The sequence below is a fragment of the Protopterus annectens genome, chromosome 9.part0 (assembly GCF_019279795.1).
Source record: "Protopterus annectens isolate FY-2018-M chromosome 9.part0, PAN1.0, whole genome shotgun sequence".
NCBI classification, from domain to species: Eukaryota; Metazoa; Chordata; order Ceratodontiformes; family Protopteridae; genus Protopterus; species Protopterus annectens.
Genome location: NC_056743.1, coordinates 1,670,140,583 through 1,670,162,470, shown reverse-complemented (window position 1 = coordinate 1,670,162,470; position 21,888 = coordinate 1,670,140,583).

Genomic DNA, 21,888 nt, shown 5'->3' with positions numbered 1-21,888 from the left:
TAACCATGTCCTCAGTGGAACATATGGCATCTATGGGTGTATGTCATATGGGATAACACTGACATGTGAAATAAGATGGCCATCACAACCATTGAACAGAACATATGTACACATGACCATGGAGGATGGCCAGAGACATGAAGCAACACACACAGTAGAAGTGATGTACATGTGTGTACACCCTGTTGTACATTGGCACGACACAATACAACTATGGCCTTTGTGTAATGATGATATTGCAGATGTGAAACACTAAACATCATACAGGCCTGTGCACAGCTTATGTAGGCATAACATGAAACCACCACATGGCATGTCCTGAACATCTTGAGTGTGTCATGACATGGAAGCATTCACCTATGCAGTATTCAAATACATACATGTGTTGCACAACATACCCATACAACCACATCAAGCCACAGATACAGTACATTCACCTTGCTGGTGTCAGACATCACTGTCATGCCTGCTCCTCTTGTGTGTGAGGTGCACAGATGGCATGTGGGACATAGAGTACTGCTAAGCTAGCCATGTGTGGGCATCATTGCTAGGCATCAGTAATATGGTTGCAGATATGCAGGGGTGCCATCTGTATACCATTCTGTGACCTGTGTCACATATTCCACATTAAGGTTTAGTGTGTATACATCTCAGTGACATGGGTCACATTCCATATTAGATATGTATTGTATGTGAACATAGTCATGGCTATGAACTGTGTCAGTAGCTCACACTGTATAGCAATTGTGAAGCCACATGATGCCCTGCAATGGCTATGCACATCAGCTCAATGTGCAGTATGTACCTGCATATTTGTAGGGTGGACAGACAACATTGCATCAGCTGAAGGCCCATGTTAGTATAGCAATGTTAGCATTGGGACACCATTACCGTACTGTAGATTGGAAAGGACACCATAGTGTTACACATGTATGCATGTCATTCAACACATCAGCAGAAGACATGTCATACTACATGTGATTGGCAAGGTCATACGCCACACAACAAGCCGGTGTACTCTAAACCTGTGCTGGTCTGTGGCACCATTGCAAAGTAGGGACAGCCATGTCAAATATGTGTGTACAGCCACATGCACAATGTCTAGATTCAGCTCAGGTGTAGGTGGAATAATGTTGAACAGACATGCACTGCTTTGGAAGAGGTATGCAAGCTAGGGCTCAGGCAAACATAGTATGCAGTCGACATACCCTACTGCTCATGTCCTCACACACAGGGGTGGTGGCCAACACAAAGCATCAGTGGCAGATGGTCAGCGATGGTCTGTTAACATGTGATGTATGTTGCACACACCATGACAGTGCGGTTCAACTGTGCAAAGTGCATGCACTGTGTTGCAGGTATGGGGCATAGGCTACTAACACAAATGGTGCAATACAGGTATGAATGCTAACCACCACTATAATTGTGTAAGGTGCATGCCATCTGCTATAACACATACATGCTGTTGTGTGCAACTCAGGGATGTATGATAACTACCACTATAATTGTCTAAGCTGAAACTATATTTGTCTAAGCTGAATGGCACCTGCCATATCACCTGCATGTAGCATGTGTGTCTGTGTGTCTGTCTGGTATAACTTGTAATGTACAGTTCTTGTCTTCCCCTCACAGGTGTTGATGTAGGCGCATTGCCCTCCTGCCGTCCACCTGATGTTAGTGTCCCCCAGACTCTAGCAGTGATGATGATAGTATGATTGAGGCACAGGCATGGTTGTCAGGGGCTGAATCTGTGCCATTGGTTGCCATTCCACCTGTCTCCCCCTCATCCTCACAAACAGTTTCCCTGCCTGCACATACCCCATCACCACTGGCCATAGAGGAATGACAGTTGGCAGTTGGTAGCATGGAACAGGGAAGTGTGGAGACATTGGAAAGTGTGCCTGCATGCCATGATCCCAGTCAACAGACTGGTGATATCCGACACAGGCATGAGCCCAGCGCTGCTTGGAGGAGGACCTCTGGCCAACATACCCCTGCTTGACAAAGCACATCAGCTGGAGTCACCAGATGCATGTTTCAGGCTGTAATAGAGGCACAGGCACATGCTGAATGGCACAACAGAAAAGGTTTGAGGCTTCAGAGGGCTGCTGTCCATTCATTAACTGACAACATCCAGACACTTGCAAATGCTCACCATCATCTTGCAGATGTTTTAGATAGATGATTGGGTGACATGGTGGGAGTTCTTGACCGTGGCATGTCAATCTTCGAGTGTGGAATGTCTGCGCTGGAACATCTGGTGGGAGTGAGGCGTCGGACACGTGGACGTAGTCAGCTACATCACCTGTTGAAGGTCTACATGAACATGCTACTGCACATGCCCACTCCCATAGTGGCGGTAGCAGCAGCAGTGCAGCTGGTGCTGTGCAGTCCACAGCAGGACACAGCAGGCCACATGCATGTGGTCATGGACGGTCCCAACAGGGCCACGATTCCAGTGAACATGTGTCATCAGACAGTACCCAATCTGGATCTCTGCCTGGTAGTGCCCATGCAACCCCTGGCAGGCACAGGTCACGTGGCCATGGCCGGATACCATGAACTGTGACACCTGCCTTGTACAGTCTGCAGCTGTCAATAATACCCCTGTGTAGGCCAGCCACATGCCAGACCTGTGTGCATGCATACACACACTGGAAACAAATGTAGGGCACCTCAACACACACACGCATAACATCCACACACCCCCAATGATATCACAGGCCCTAACACACACACACACACACACACACACACACACACACACACACACACACACACACACATGATGTCATCCAATGGCGCAGCCTAGGCCTCTGGCAAACATTATCACCCTGGTCATATGATGATGCCTGTGCCGCATCCCTGTCTTCCACACCATCGGTCCAGGGACATGTTCATATGGTCTGATACACAGGGTGAACATACTAGGTAGACAATTATAGATTAATATTGTTGAGTAGTATTGACAGACAGCAGACATACCATGTATCACAGTTTTAGAATGCATTTTGTACATTTGACAGTATGTATCCTGTGTAACAACACTAACAGCATGTTGATCTTAACGTTCTGCCTTTCTCTTTCAGGTGTAGTTGCATGTGCCGGGGGATGTCAGTGTTTGTGGTTAGTGTCCCATATGTACATGTTGATTACCCACAGGTCAGTATGACAATACCTGCATGCACTTTGTAGCTTCCACATCACAGTTATATTCTCCCATGTTTCAATTATGTTTACTGTTCTAATGATCCAAGAGCATGATAGCTGTGTAGTAAGCTTCTGCATTCAGAGCCATCACATCTATAAAGGGTGACATCGCAGGTATAGTTAACTGGAGTGCGGAGGAGTTAAAATAGTGGTATGCTGGATGACAAGGGTAAAGGCCAGTGGAAATAGTGGCTTCTCAGTGGGAAGCAGTAATATCCACTGCCATGACAGCATGCAAACACAGACACACCCACACACTCAGGGATGCACAGACACAGCAACACACACTCTGACACACACACGCAGTTGCCAGTGTACGGATGAGAACCCCTGCCTATGTGCATGTCATCATTATAGTTCTACGCAATTACAAGATGCGCCACAGAGATTACACTTGTGCAGGTAGTTGGAATGGCCTAAGATTGTGGACATTGTCAGGGATACTACAGTGTAGTGAGTGTATGTTGGGAGGGGGGTCCATCAGTAGGCTATTTAACAACAGGTCATACCCCAGGGTGTACATGTTAACAGGCGGTTAGAATGCCCGTCTACGATTGATGATATCAACAGGGATGCTAAGATTGCATTGAGTGGATGGGGGAGGGGCATTAACATTTCACTATGGTAAAATACAGCCTCACTCCAGGGACCGGACAGCCATACACACACACACACACACACACACACACACACACACACACACACACACACACACACACACACACTGTGGCATTCACAAAGATATACACCTATGTCACACACATACAGACACTTTACTTGTGTGAGGTTTAACCACCTGCCTATGCCTTTCTTTCTACACTTCACTCTGTACTGGTATCAACAACAGTGATCAGGAGAGTAATAACATGTGGGATGTATTCCCAACCATATGTGACATATATGGACACACACACCCACACATGCCAGTACTGTGAATCAAACACTTGAATATCTCATGATAGGTACTACAGAAGTACAGCACTATCGCATCCAGTACAAAGCTTACTGACTCTTTCCTTTGTGAACTGTGCTGATATATGCACAATATATGCACAGGGGAGGTATTGCTGTTACAGGTGTCATGAGGTTTGCCTTCAGTGTCACCCTTACAGCATTCTACATTGTCTGTCTTCCACTTCAATTAACAAAACCTGACCTTAGCAGTTACACAGATTATTGTAGGACTGGTTGTAACACACCAGTGAGCTGTCCTCAGTAATCATTCATCTGCAAAGAAGCCCCACCACTTAGTTGTCATGTCCAAACATCTGTCCATACCTCATGTACGGCTTACTGTACTTAGAGCATATCACCATATACAGTTGGCAATGTTGAGGCTGTATTGCAACAGCATGATGTACTAAGACAACAGTCACCTTCAGACATCAGACACTGCACACACATGGAATCTATACAAACATCAATACATGCACACATATGCGGTTTGCATCAGTAAGTGCACTAGCAGGTCAAGAGGATACATTCCACACCTCCCCCATACCATGTGTGAAACATAGCCAAGCATTACACCATAATGGATGTTGTATTCATGTACTGGTAGGACACCACCACCTTCACTGAGTAGCCAAGTGTACATGTATGACAACAGCATATATCAGTGAGACACACACAGCATTATTCAATGTCATGCTCCTACAAACTGTTAATTGACAGTGCCATGGTGAAGCCAGGGCACTATAATGGTCAACAGTGAGCACATCATATTTGCCACACACACCTCATGTTTACTGGAAGAGTGCCAGCAATGTGCTATGTTAGACCTTGGTAGTACATCCATTCAAGCATGCGCAAGGTCTGTGGCTTGTAAACATCTAACCCCGGCATGTACTGGCTATTGTGGTACTAAGGCTAATGTCCTGACAGCACACAGCATGCATGGCTTGCAATTGTTGACATGGGGTATGTGTAGGAGCTGTGGCCACACATGGCTGTACATGTCATGAACATATCACCTGTGGCTACTCAGGAACATATACTGAATGAGACCACACCAAATGCCAGAATATCACCAATAAGTGACTGTAATACTCCAAATGTCAAGAAAAAAATTTTATTACATCCAAAAATAAATACGTTAAGTGCTTTCACCCAGCAAAGTTGGGCTTCATCAGAACATATTACTAATGAAATACTGAGACTTAAATACAAAACTTGGCGCCAAAAATGTCATCCTTAAAGTCATATGCACATAAATATAAACTCAGCAGATATGCATTATTTATAACAATGTTATAAATATTATGTGTAAACAACTAACTATTCATATATATATATATATATATGCTATGTAACCAATATAAACAATATAAACTACATATTCATTCTACACACCGAACTGCTTAAATAACTTACTAGAATAATGTTAATTTAAATATAAGCAACCTGAACTCATTAATATATTAAGATATATACATATGATTAAAAATTCATAATAAAAATTTATATTAAGCAATTCATATTAAAAAATAATAAGAATAAAAAATGATGAGCTTGGACTGCTGCAATATATACAAATAAGTCCCATGAAGTAGTATAAGTATATACTTACAATCCTACTAAATGAACTATGAGAACTGAAATATTAAATATACCTTTAAAAATGTATGTAATTTGGTCTTGCATAAATATCACCTATAGTATCTAACTTATGTTGTCCCATGGACTGATCTAGTTTATGTATGAGTGTAAACTGAATTTTATGCCCGTCACTTGGTATCTTTGTTTTAAATCCAAAATGGGTTTACTTGAAATATGATCATTTAGAACAGGTGGTGTTGAAGCATCCGTTAAAAGTTGCCACCACACTTCCTTATACCCAAGAAGGGCTTTAAAATCCCCCCCCCAGGATCCATCACAATAACATCTAAGATGGCAAACTTAAAATCATGAGTTCCACCTTGTTTCTCTATGTGCCTATACAAGGTGTTGTTGGTGTCCTTCCTTCTAATAATGTATATATGGTTGTAAATACACTTTCTAAAACATCTCTCCATTTTTCCAATATAGAATCCAGTGCATTGTGCGCACTTGGCCATGTATATTACCATTTTGGAATTGCAATTACCCTGTTTGAACCTAACAGTAATGTCTACCCCATTCTTTAGTGTTACGGCTTCCTCTTCAAATATATGTGAGCACTGATTACAGCACCCACATTTTTTAGTATGCCTACTATATTTGGTAACACCCATAGCCATTACTATATTTTTGTGATGTTCCAAATAACTCTTTATGTTTCGAATCATCTTGTATACAAAGGTTGGTTTTACCCTAATTGTATCCAACAATGCCGGGTCTGCCAACATTAAATTCCAATATTTAGTCAGTATACTTTTTATTTCCCCAACTTGTGGACAATACTTGAGAATACATGAACGCTGATGGTTATCAATTGTATTATCTACCCTTCATCCATTAATATGGCCAAAATTCTCAATAAGATGTGACCCTAATAAGGGTAGGTACTTTGACCCCCATTCCTGTATTACATACTGTCTCACATTATTCATCATATCTACCTTATATCCCCTCTCCTTAAACAAACCTATTCCATTTCTTCTGTCATATCATTGTATTGCGATGTAATTTGAGCTGCACGAATACATTGCCCTTTAAATATATTGTATTTTAAATTTTCGGGGTGGTATCTGGAGTATTAAAGGTAATCATTAGAGAAGGTGCTTTTATGGTAAATGCAGGATTTAAATCCCTTATCTTGACTAGATATAAAAGTGTCCAAGTACGCAATCCCTTCCTTACTGGTGAAGCATGTGAATTTAAGATATTCACTACTTGTGTTTAAAAAATTAATGAAACCTTCCAAATTATCAGTGCTACCATCCCAAAGGATATATATGTCATCCAGAAATCTAGAATAGTGCTTGACATACTTGTAATATGTGCTAGGGAAAAGAACTGATTTTTTTTTTTTTGTTTGTTTTTTTTTGTTTGTTTTGTTACTCAGGAACATACAGAGCAGAGCTGGATTTCCCTGTGTCTGTCAATACAGGCCTTGTGTAGGTCCTATGATCCTGTTATTTGGGTATGTTTGTAGGCATTGCATTAGGTGGACATGTCTAAAGACATACATGCCACATGGGGTGTTGTATGATATGATAGGTGTCATGGGTGACCAGTAGAGAGGGAATATTACCTCTGTTAACATAGATATCAAACCTTATGTACTGTTAGCATGCTATCTGCCATGTGCATGTGTGTAATGACTGTAGCCACCTGTATGTAGAAAGGATAACGGAAGCTGTGGTAATGTCATTTATGTTGTATGAGTGTGAGATGTACATATCCAGGGCAGCTACAGTTAGGTCATATCCAACAATGAGGGTGTCGTTTACTGGTGTACAGCAACAGTCAACCGTGTTAATGCTGACAACATCTGAGGGACCCTGGTATGTGTACAACTGAGCTGGTTACAAACAGTGGTATTATTGCATTGCATAACACATTATGCAGCTGTGTCTGTACATGGGTACTTTGCACAGTTGATGTACACCTAGGTATAGTCCACCAATCGAGGGTTATCTGCTGGTTTATCATACTATGTCATACCACATGTGGATGTGTGTTGGTAGTCTGGGGACAAGGTGGTGGATGTATATGAGAATACAACCTAGAATGCAGCATTTGCCACTATCACATGTACCTGACTCATCTGTGATGTGTTATGTCAGAGTAGTGGCCTTTACATGTGAGTAGCCTTTATGAATATGTGTACACTACTACCTGGAATGGTCCATACCACTGTTATGGCCCACATGTCTGGATCTGAGTTATATGGTGGTAGTGCAATTGTGCACTACAGAGCCTTCAGCCAGGTGTTCCTCACTGCACAGATGTCAGTATTCCCCACTGTAGGTTCTACATTAAGCAAATGGATTACTAAAGCCACACATCTAGCACTGGTTAGCATAAACATCCAACGCAATTGTCTTGTAGGTGTCAGGGTGTTACTTTTGGGTGTAGGACATTTTCCTTGGAATGCAGCTATTATGGGTAAATGCGACCTAGGTGTTATCCACACACATGTAAAACATGGATGCATGTGCTCTGTAATGAAGGCTCATTATTCAGTCATGACAGCCCAGAATGACAGACACTGGATAATCTCACAATAACAGCTGGACATTGGCTCATTGTTTTGGTCTAGCAGTTGCAACTCGTACCACAACATCACTGCGAGTGGCATTAATGTGCATGGTAACAAATGCCTCATGTAAGGTGATGGGCAGCAGCAGAACTTGTGTATATGACAAATGTGAGATATACTTAGGGTAGCAGCCCTGCTAATAATGACAGCTACTAACACAGCTGGGAGAGGTCATCTTGACACCTGCACATCATTACCATTACACAAGGTGGCTCACACATTATGCTTGCACATGCCACTGTTCCACATATAATGCCACTGTCCACAACCTGCTATCAATATATGCCTTTCAGGGCAGCAAGATGTGTGACACATGCTGTAGGTAGCATCCGCCTGTGAGACCCAGGTGACCTATTGTCTGTCACATCCGCACTTAACATATATATATATATATATATATATATATATATATATATATACATGTATACATGTGTATCACACAGCACAGACACAGATATATCATTTAAGGACCACAGGACCACATACTGTTATCAGGTAGTAAATCAGTATGATGTGCATATATACTGACAGGTAAGATGTACCTATCTGTAAACCTGTGTGTTTACAATAGGAGTCCATTACAACATGTTCTGTACATGTAAGTGTATGAGCATGCACACTGTGGCCTTCAGTGGTTAGAATCGGAGTGCATCCCAAACAGCCCTGTGCTACTAAGTGTATGAGCATACCCACTGCCACCCTGTGTAATTTGAGTCACTGCATCCAACAAGCCCTTTGTTATTAAGTGTATGAGCATGCCCAGTATAATCTTGTGTAGTTGTAGTCATAGTGCATCCCAAACGGCCCTGTGCTACTAAGTGTATGAGCATGCCCACTGTCACCTTGTGTAATTGGGGTCAATGCATCCAATCAAGTCCTGTGATCCAATGTGTATGAGCATGACCACTGTAACCCTGTATAGTGATAGTAGTTGTCCATTCCACAGATGGCCATACTCCAGTTCAGGTTCCTGTTGTGCTACAACTATACCTCTCAGGCCTACCTGCAGAAGATGTGTCATGTTTGTGCATACAGGTTCTAATGGACACCTACTTTAAACACACAGGTTTACAGCTATGCACTTCATGACTGTCAGTCTCCCTGTTGTTGTCCTCAATCTTAGAAGGGCAGTCTGACTGCCTTGGAATGTGTAATGTCTGTGGCACATCTCGTAACTGTGCAGTACTGTAATAGTGATCTGTGGGTAGGCAGGAGTTCTGATTCCCCCACTGGCAACTGTGTGCATGTGTTTGTGTGTGTGACAGCAAATGCCTGAGTGTGTGTGTGTCAGCAAATGGCTGAGTGTGTTTGTGTGTGTGTGTGTCAACAAATGCCTGAGTGTGTGTGTATGTTAGCAAATGGTTGTGTGTGTGTATTTGTGTCTGCATCCTGTCATGAAAGTGGGTTTTGCTGCATTCCAAAGAGATACCACCTTTTGCACTGGCCTTTATCCTTGTCAACTGCTAAACCTCTCTCTTCCCCCCTCCCCACTGCAAGTAATTAGTCCTGTGATGTCACCCAGCTCAGAAGTGGAATCAGAGTAAATGTTCTGTGGCACATACCCCAACTGCATACCACTGTACTAGTTACCTTTACATAGGCAAGAAGTGTATGCACAATACTGGCAAGTGCGTGCATGTTTGTGTGTGTGACTACTCTGTAGCCAGGCATACCCATGTGTAATGTCTTTTAGCACACCATGGTAGCCATCTGTGGTGAACGGTGTCTACAAAGTATTACATAGTTAGGAATGGTAAAGAATACACAGTCAAGCACAACTACAGTTGGGTATGTTATTTTCCTGTGCCTCTGTCGAGCAGTGACACAGAAGTGGTCACTGGGGTGTAGGCCCATATCCATCATTCCCCCACCCTAACTCCACAATCCCTGGGGTAGATTACATTAGCCATCATTCCCCACCCCAAACACCACATACACAACAGCCATCCCTTCTCTAGTGAACTGCTTAAGATTTAAATGTTATAACAAAAGTGATGCCTCTGTTTTGTGTACACATCAGTTCCTCTGGAACCCTTCTGTGTCACAAAGGGTGTTCAGACATGTGTGTGTATATATATATATATATATATATATATATATATATATATATATATATAGATATATATATATATATATATATATATAGCTATGGCTGTGTCTGTGTATATGCATATATATATATATATATATATATATATATATATATATATATATATATATATGTGTGTGTGTGTGTGTGTGTGTGTACACATCCCGTAGGTGCATATATATATGTAGTTATGACAGTTGTACAGATGTAGACTTGTCTTTGTTGTTTCACAGAGTACAGTACATTCAAAGGTAATGTACATATGTACACAAAGTGACTGTCCCATTTGTTTTCAATACTGTGGAATACCTGTAGTAAGATGTGCATTATAGACTCCATGCACTATGTATACAACCCAGATGGCTTTGTGGTACGTCCAGTGACCTCAGTGTGCATGGTCCAGGGTTCAAGACCTGCAAGCCTTGTTGATACTGACAATTAGGACTGCATAAGACACTTTTAAGCAGGTGTAAATGTGTTTTTGTGAAAGTAAGCAGTGGGTCCACATAGGTAACAGACATGTACAACTCACAGTACACTTGAAATGCCCTTCTTTGGTAATCCTGCTGATATCACCCACCTATGAATACACCTTTGGGACTGCTGTAACCCAGTAATCTCCATGGCACGTGCTGTAACTGCGTAATGCTGTAGTGTGCTAAACTAGTTTGGTAGGTGTTGCAATCCCAGACATGTCAACTGTGTGTTTGTCTGCCTGCCTGTGAAAGAAATGATGCTTTTAGAGTATGCACACTCTTTACAATTCACATAACCACCTTTGGCAATCCTGCTGTTGTCACCCACCTAGTAATACACCTCTGGGACTGCTGTAACCCAGTATTCTTCACAGCGCATGCTGTAACTGTGTATTGCTGAAGTGTGATAAACTAGCTAGGTAGGGATTCTGTTCCAAGTGAGGCCAACTCTGTGTGTGTGTGTGTGTGTGTGTGTGTGTGTGTGTGTGTGTGTGTGTGTGTGTGTGTGTGTGTGTGTGTGTGTGTGTGTGTGTGTCTGTCTGTCTGAGAAAGAAACAATGCTTTTTAGAGAATGCACACTCTTTGCAATTCACATAACCACCTTTGGCAATCCTGCTGTTGTGACCCACCTGGTAATACACCTCTGGGATTGCTGTACCCACTATTCTCCATAGCGCATGCTGTAAGTTCATATTGCTGTAGTGTGATAAACTAATTAGATAGGGGTACTATTCCAAGAGAGGCCAAATGTGTGTGTGTGTGTGTGTGTGTGTGTGTGTGTGTGTGTGTGTGTGTGTGTGTGTGTGTGTGTGTGTGTGTGTGTGTGTGTGTGTGTGTGTGTGTGTTTGTGTGTGTGTGTCTGCCTGAGAACAGAATAATGCTTTTTAGAGTATGCACACTCTTTACAATTCACATAACCACCTTTGGCAATCCTGCTGTTGTCACCCACCTAGTAATACACCTCTGGGACTGCTGTAAGCTAGTCATCTCCTTCGCACTTGCTGTAACTGCATACTGCTGTAGTGTGATGCACTAGTTAGGTAGGGGTTCTATTCCAAGACATGGCAGGTGTCTGTGTGTGTGTGTCTCTGTGTGTGTGTGTGTTTGACAGTCAGAGTCTGTGTGGAGGTGGCTGTGAGTGTCTAACCACTGGACATGAAGGGGAGTGGATTTTGTAGTTTTTCTATATGGTGACTGTATTATATTTCACAATGTCCACCTCACGAGGAGTACACATGTTAGTCAGCCAAGGGACTGTGTTGGCAAGCCATACCTCTACATCTGGCAAAAGGCCTGGTGAACAAAGTATGCAACCCTACTATTACCCAGAATACGTTCTGAACCCATGTGTCATATACAAATACACTTGCCTAGAATACTAGAATATCCCACTATGTTGCTAGTACACTGTACATTGATGACAGATAGTAGGCATGGTGTGATTGCAGTGGGCTGCAGAGGGTATGACACCCTGTACAGCAGTACAATAGGCACATAATTGCGGACAATGTGCCTGCACTATGCTCCCCACTGGATGCCTGCAACATATGTGGTGCCATCAAATGTGATCCACAGAGGCCATACAATCCCTTACACATGTGCCCTGTATGGATCAATGCCACTGACACCAGGGAACACCTGTATCATGCTATCAATGCAGGTGCAGGGTAAAGCTGCTGTCTATAAGCAGGTCCTGCCACACCAGGCCAGTATTGGCATATCTGAGGATAACAGTCTGTGTACACATGTGCCAGCCAAACCAGGTATACTTGTACATGTCACTGTACATTATTGTGGGACGTGCACATCCCAGGCAATGTCCATGTCAAGGACTATCAAACACAGACATGGCATGCATTGCAAAGCTATGGCCATACACAATGATAACGAGGATGTCAGGACAGTTCATACAGTACCCATCTGTGTGGGACATTGCAGACACTACACCCCTGTACCACACTGCACACCATTGTCGGGTGGCATGATGCGAAGGATTGCCCCTCACTCAGCTTTGTAAAGCCATCATGCACAGCCAAACACTACACACCCATGAAGCAATGCATACATGCATGTCAATACTGGCACCTTGTGTCTGCATGTAGGGTATGATGCTCCCAACCACAGTCACTCCCAGTATAACTCCCACTGGCATACCGACAAATGTCAAACATGTTCACATGCCCTAGCCCATAGAACCTCTGGATATCCCCTGTTGTGCATGCAGTACCCGTACATTACTGCAGTGTGGCAAACTAAGTAGTTAGGAAGTGTATTTGTGGGCCTGGCAAAGTGTGTCAATGTGAGTCCATTAGAGAGTGTGATTGTGTTAACAATGACATCCATTCATGTGGACAGCCATGTATGCTACACCTAATGTATATCTACTATATCTCTGTTGCAGATGTCGCTCACCAGCACACATATATGTTCTTACAGCACATCAACATGTCAGCTTTGTGGCACTTGGAGTAACTGCATGCACTTGTAATAGTAATGGCTAGTCAGTCAGGGGTTTGAACACCTGTACTGGTAGGTGTGTGGCAGACAATGCTTACGTTTTAGTCTCCAAGCCCTTCTCTTATGTACTTTGCCTCTGTCTGTCCCTTCCACAGACTCTCTGGTAGATTTGGAGTTGTACACCTGCTCAGCAGCAGCTTGTGTTTTGTAAGTGATGGTCATGATCAGGTGATGGCCTCTGCACCTATTGCAGTCCTCCTCTAGCTGACTGCATGTGGAACAGCTGTGATGATGTTCCCATAGTCAATCTCATGGAAACACAGTACAATATCTTGGAACATCATGTTGGTGTTTGCCCATGACAGTCGCTGTGAGTGGTACCTGGATCTGGTGTTTGGAAAATGGCATCACAGATGATATCTGGATGTTCCTCAAACAACATACACAGTGGGAAATAGCCTAAAGACAGGAGGGTGATGTGCTAGACATGCCTACAGCATGTAAGTGTAGCTATGCTTCATTGAGACTACTGCCCGTTTAACAAGTTGTGTGTGGTAATAGCTATTCTGCATGTTTTAAAACTGACAAGGCAGTGCTCTGTTTGTGAGGGACCCCCATCTGTAGGGCCATCTGTGGACTGGTCAGTGTGTGGAACCATTTGTTTCCTGTGTTACTCACTGAACACACATCTATGAATTGCAGAAGCATAGTGTGAGGATTGCAGTCAGTACATGGTGATAGTGATGAGTTACTGCCATCTCATCCCTGATTGGACATATGTCACATGAAACAGTGGTATGACAGACACTGTCTGCAGTTCTCATTGACATGCCAATAATGGGCCACTGTTCATAGCTGCAGTCACAAGTCTTCTACACTTTGTACAGATGTCATGCAGTATATACGCATGTGTCGTGCTCCCTCTGCAAATGTATACCATCTGTTGTGTTGAGTTGATGGTCATATCTATACATGCTGTTATAAGTAATCCTGAATGCTGTTGACTATTGCTAAGCCATATCTGTGTTTAAACTGCGACACCATATGCTGTATGGGTTTGGAGGTCATGGCAGAACCTCCTGTCCCACTTCAGCTGGCCATGGTACCGGGCACCAGAACATCTGGGGCCCAGCCTTGGACCTCCACCTCTGTTGGCTCTGCACTACCTTCTGGTGGAACCGCCACTGAGGATGGGGCTTGTCACCTCCTGGGAGCAGGTCCAGACAGGAACATGTCCACTGTCGTACAGTCCCAGACATAGTGTGTAGAGGGCTCAATAAGGGGTTTCGAGGCCAGATATGCCAGCTCGAGGCCAGAGTGTCACATTTACAGGGTGAGCCTGCCCCTCCTAGACAGCCCCCAGCACAGACACCTTTGCGGCTGTTTTGATGCAGTGGTGGCTGTCCATGGCTGGGGACCTCCATCCCACTGTTTCCATCTGGGGGCTCATGGGCTTGTGACTGCCTAACACCCCTCCCATCCGAGGTGTATCCCCCCACATGTGTCATATACCGACCCTGTATGATGTCTTGTCTGTCATCCTACCCAACCTATCCCCCACGAGCATACCTACTCTCCTTCCTCCACATCCCACTCTCACCCTACAGAAACAAAAGGCCAATTGGTTCCTAGAACAACATTTTCCCCATACATAGCTGTCCATTTCACACACATGTCCATTGGACACATGCAACCCTTTTAATATGCATCACAACATACTCCAGTTGTCCTCACCCCTGTCTCTCAGGCACACGATCCTGGTATGCACATGACTCCTAAAGGTTCCAGGTACACGTGATGCAGACGACCCCATTGTACACACTCACTACCGGTCCCTCTATGGTTACCCCATTTATCTTTATCATGATGATGATGTCGCACACAGCACCTTGCAAGAGTACTGTTCTCACATAATGATTAGACAAGAACTGTTGTGTTAATGTAAATAAAATGCACAGAGTGATGTATTTGGCCAATGTACAAATGCCTGCGTATATTAGTGACACATGTCTGTCTGAGGGAGTCTTGATATTACATAGGACAACACCACTACATAATACAGGTGTTGCTGGTGTTTCCCTTTTCATTCCTTTGTAATGCTTTGTTGTCACATGAGATGTTCTTGATATATCTATATATATGTATGTATCTATATCTGGACATAAACACTCACACATACATTTACATGATGGAATACATTTCCTATACTGTTGAATGACTGCACTGGATGATATATTTGTGATAAGATCCAATGTCTGCATATCTGTCATGGCTTAGTGGTAAATCACAATAGCTATGAGTGCAGGGTTCTGGTTTCGAGCCTTGCAGAGGCCGTTTATTTTGTTGCTGGGCAGAACAAGGCCATTGGATATGGAGTGATTAAGGCACATTAAAGCAGTTGTGAGCAGGTGTGCATGGGTTTGTGTGGAGCAAAGCAATGCTAACTTCTGGTTACAGTTTCTTAAACTCAGCCTCTACATTGCTTTACCAGTGTAATACTCGCATACTGGAGGCCAAACAGGCTTACATCCACTTGCTCCCGCACTTGCAAATGCACTGCATTTGGTGTTTGCATCTGACACTCACACCCCTGGGTGGGAGTGAGGACTACGATATTACCTTGTGATGCCTAATACATCGGATTACATGCCTACAGTATCGGGAATGGCTGCCCATTAGGCAAAAGCATGCCATTCGACTGTACGGAATCTGTGGCCTGTCCAGAGTTTGATTCATATTATTGATGTGTTCTTCTTGCAATCTGCACCTGTCTGGCTAATACATGGGAAGTGACACTCTTCAATACAAACAAGTAATTGGGTTTTGGAACCTACATCCTTCAGCCGAGTCATGCTACTGCTTACCTAATATTCTATCTTCTTTCTAAGGTTGTCAGTGGAATATGTGCTTTCTGTCCTTATCAGACCTCTCATTCAATTGGGGAAAAATATCATCTGAATCAAGGACACGTCATAACAATATCAGGAACACATTTAAATTATTGGTGTTATTAACCTGACACATTGACATACTCAGAGCATATGAATTCATACACATTTTCTGAGGTAAATGATGTTTATAACTCTTAATTGTTGTCATTATTTATTACATGTAATTCCCCACCTCTCCCCCAAAAGTCACTAGTTTTAGGAGGGATTAAGTGGGACAGAGTTAGAAATTGAGTCGAAATCAGGCATGTCCCTGGAAATCAGGACAGTTCAGAGGTATGGCCGCTATTTGTTCCCCCAGTGGTTTATGACCTGTCCAGTGGATTTGCTCTTAGGGTTTGTGAGGTATGGGCATCACCTATGCCCATTTTGGAATATTACTTACATCCCCGGGGTGGTCCTAATATGACTGCACCAGCCAACACCTGCATGCCTAGGCCCATAATTGCAAACCCATACTTCCCCCACCTGCCACTCCTCTACAGCACTCATCCTTACTGTGGGTGCAGGTGGGGTATAAACACACCACTACACACTGCCCACTCTCCCCGTGTCGGGACTCATGTATGTTGTGTCGTCCTATGGGTTATAAGAGTTGCACAACCTACTGGTCCATGTACATCTACAGCCTGGTTTGATGAATCATTACAGGGATTGCCTCCAATGATCATTAATTTTTGGTGTTCCACAAGGGACATCGATGTCTATGTTTCAAGATTATACCTGGCAGGTCTCTCCCACTGGTAGTATCCTGCTGGGGGTCTGGAAAGCAGTGGTGTGTTTACTTATGTTGTGTGCCTGTATGTCTCACTGACCTAGCTGGGGGGGTGGGGGGGTTGATGCTATGCGTTACACATTTGTTTATTGGACCCCTCACCCCCATATGCACTGCCTGTGAACATATGTAACGCATGACTGCTGTACCATATCCTAGCTATATCATCATTCTCTTTCGGCTTTTCCCATTAGGGGTCGCCACAGCAGATCATCTCTTTCCATTTCTTCCTATCCTCTGCATCTTGCTCTGTCACACCAACCGCCTGCATGTCCTCTCTCACCACGTCCATAAACCTCATCTTAGGCCTTCCTCTATTCCTCTTACCTGGCAGCTCCATCCTTAGCATCTTTTTCCCAATATACCCATCATCCCTCCTCAGCACATGCCCAAACCAGCGCAATCTCGTCTCTCTTGCTTTGTCTCCAAACTGTCCAACATGAGCTGACCCTCTAATATACTGATTCCTAATCCTATCCATCCTAGTCACACCGATTGCAAATCTTAACATCTTTAACTCTGCCACATCCAGCTCTGACTCCTGCCTTTTTGTCAATGCCACTGTCTCCAACCCATATAACATAGCTGGTCTCACTACCCTCTTGTAGACCTTCCCTTTCACTCTTACTGGTACCCGTCTGTCACAAATCACTCCTGACACTCTTCTCCACCCATTCCACCCTGCCTGTACTCTCTTCTTCACCTCTCTTCCACATTCACCATTACTCTGAACTGTTGATCCCAAGTACTTAAACTCGTCCACCTTTACCAACTCTACTCCCTGCATCCTCACCATTCCTCTACCCTCCCTCTCATTTACACACATATATTCTGTCTTAGCCCTGCTGACCCTCATTCCTCTGCTCCCTAGAGCATATCTCCACCTCTCCAGAGTCTCCTCAACCTGATTCCTACTCTCACTTCAGATCACAATGTCATCTCCAAACATCATAGTCCACGGGGCCTCCTGTCTGATCTCATCTGTCAACCTGTCCATCACCACTGCAAATAAGAAAGGACTCAGAGCTGATCCTTGATGTAATCCCACCTCCACCTTAAACGGATCTGTCACTCCCACTGTAGTCCTCACCACTGTCACACTACCCTCGTACATATCCTGTACCACTCTTACGTACTTCTCTGCCACTCCCGACTTCCTCATACAATACCACAACTCTTCTCTAGGCACCCTGTCATATGCTTTCTCCAAGTCTACAAAGACACAATGCAACTCCTTCTGACCTTCTCTGTATTTCTCCAACAACACTCTCAGAGCAAACATTGCATCTGTAGTGCTCTTTCCTGGCATGAAACCATACTGCTGATCACTAATCATCACCTCCCTTCTTAACCTTACTTCCACTACTCTTTCCCATAACTTCAAGCTGTGACTAAACAGTTTTATCCCTCTGTAGTTACTGCAGCTCTGCACATCACCCTTATTCTTAAAGATAGGTACCAAAACACTTTTTCTCCACTCCTCAGGCAACCTCTGACTTTCCAAAATTTCATTAAACAATCTAGTTAGAAATTCCATATCCTAGCTATATACATGTGTATATTTACAGTTATATACATTTATATATATATATATATATATATATATATATATATATATATATATATATATATATACATTACTATATAAAGATATATCTGTATATATGTATGCATACATGTATATATTTATATATTGCTGTCTATATATATATATATATATATATATATATATATATATGTATCTAACAACAAATGGGTCTATGGGTGTCTGCATATGTATATATTTATATGTGGGTATATATATATATATATATATATATATATATATATATATATATATATATATGTATTCTGTCTCTGTATGTATACATTTGTACTATGGAGAGGGAGAGGCTTATCTCTATGTCGCTATGGGTAGATATACACACACACATACCTCTACATATATACATCTACATCTGATTATTCCGTTCCTTGCCATATAAATTACACTTTGCTGCAGTGGGACTCGTAGTGGGTGGGCTGCTTGTTGGGCGATGCCTCTGGCCAATGAACACATTTGCTTACATCCCTGGGGCTGTCGATGTAGGCCCACATCAGCCAACACCTGCACATCTAGACCCATTAGTAGCTACCCATAGTTCCCCCACTCGCACCTCCTCTACATCACCCTTCTTTACTCTGTGTCCTGGTCGGTTCTGAACACACCACGACACGCTGTCCACTCTCCACTTCACGGGACCTGTGTCATACAATTGTGTCGAACCATGGGTCATCAGGCTTTCCCATTCTTTTATTCCAGGTATGTATACACCCAAGTAAGAATGGTTGGTGTATCACCTTCTTTTGGTTTTTGCAATTTGTGGGGTATCCCACCAGGGACACACCTGTCTGTGTTCCAAGATTAGATTTCATGGGTGCACTGTGTACCCCCCTGGTTGTATCCTGCCTGTGGTCTGGGGAGCAGTGAACTATTTACATTGTTTGCGGGTTTGTGTGTATGCTTCCCATGTCCGGCTGGGGAGGGGGATGGAAGGTCATGCTACATGTTTCATGTTTCTTGCTTGGGCCCCTCACTTCCATTGGCATAGCCTGTAAACATATGTCATTCTTGCGTGCTGTTTTCTATCATAGCTGTATATCTGTGTATATCTACGCGCACACACACACACACACACACACAAATATATATATATATATATATATATATATATATATATATCTACCTATATGTCCATATATATACAGATATATATATATATATATATCTATGTATATATATATGTATTTACATATATATATATATATATATATATATATATATATATATATATATATACACATATATGTATATATATATATATATATGTGTGTGTGTGTGTGTGTCTGTAAAGCAATGCATGCCCCGCACAAATGCACCTACACATGCTTACTGGTGTTTATATATGCTTAAACCTGCTTACTAGTGCCTTATTCATTATGACACTGACACTTCGCTCCAGTTAACTTTTAATTGTTATTTTGCAGGTTATACAACAGACAGATGTCGCAATAAGTTCATGTACAGATTACCGATGGTAAATGGTATGTGATGCAGTGGGATTCAGTACGGAAATGTCTGTTTGTTAGGCGGTTGCTCTAACCAATACACTATTGCTGTGCTGCTTCATTTGCATATATACCCATATACCCATGACTCCTGGTTCCCCAAACACACCCCATTGCCTCCCTAACACTGCAGTCATCCATTCTCCAGTTGGATTCGCAGTGTATCCACACCACTACTCATTGGCCACTCCCTACTCTTATAGACCCATCCCATCGGTTGACTCACTCCACGTATCCTCAGAACTCCCAAACTTTTAATCCACAAACATTGGTGACATGACCAACCAAAAGGATGCTATCTGCACTTTTTGGGTTGTCCCACATGCATGTGTTTATGTCAAGATTAGACTCTATGGTTCATTACATTCTTACTCCCGTTAACATGACCCTACAATAAATGTATAAGTATGGTTATGTGGTAACACACACATTACACATGAGAGCCTAATTATGTACGTGTTTGGCGTATTTCTTTTACAGATAGACCGGTTTAGTAATTGGCGTTGCCATAGCAGGCAGATCACAGGAATGATTCCATGTGTGGGAAAGTCTTCACATTTGGTTTGTTTCAGCACAGCACTGACTTAAGACATTGTACACACTTCTGCATTTTAGCAGTTTCATCCCTTCCCTCTAATGCACAACCTATTATTCTATCTACTGTCGAGGCTTGTAAGGGCACATTCATGTTACTTATGTCTGCAAATGGAATGAATGTGTTACAGAGAATGTTCAAGTCACAAAGAAAAACTGTTGCAAAAAGCAGAAAGGAATCAAAGAACCCATTTGTACTTCCGTACCTTGTTTAAAAATGTACCTTCGTACCAGATAGTAAAGAGCCAATAATCCACTGGGTAAAAACAAAGTTTTATTCACATCGAATAAAAAGCTGGTAAGCGCTTTTGTCCTGAACAACAGAACTTCGTCAGACAAATAACACCAATTACAATACATCTTATACACCATAGTTAATTAATAAAAATGATTCAGGTTACGCTCCCTTAAAGGAATATTCATATTAGTGTAGAAATAATTATAAAACTGTAATGCAGGAAGTATCAACATCCAACCTAATAGCAGCCACCAAAGGCATGTATATCCAATGCCCTCATGTATATATGTACAATTTAAAAACCTAGGGTAATAAAATATTCTTATAAATTAAAATAATAAATATGACTAAATACTCTGAAAATATAAAAAACATGCATGTGCAAGTCTATAATTATTAGATAAAATACAGTCGTATATACAGGTACAAAATGTTAGCAACTATATGACAATACTTCATTTAAAGTTTATTGATGCATGTAATACAGGGTATTATCTCATTAGAACCCTAATTCTTAAGAGGGAGCTAATGGCAATACTTTCATTCAAACCAGGCCAATTAGTGGCATCTAAAAAAAGTTGCCAATACAGTTCCCTCCTCTCCAGAAGTAATGACCAGGCACCCCCTCTAATATCAGTGCATATACAATCTAATACAAAAAACTTAAAGGAGTACCCCTCATTCTCTGTCACATGTTTGCTTAGGGCATTCGTATCCTTTCTTTTACGGATTTCATATAGGTGTTCATAAATACGATTTTTTTTAGTTTTCTATCTGTTTTTCCTATATAATAACAGCAGCATGAATT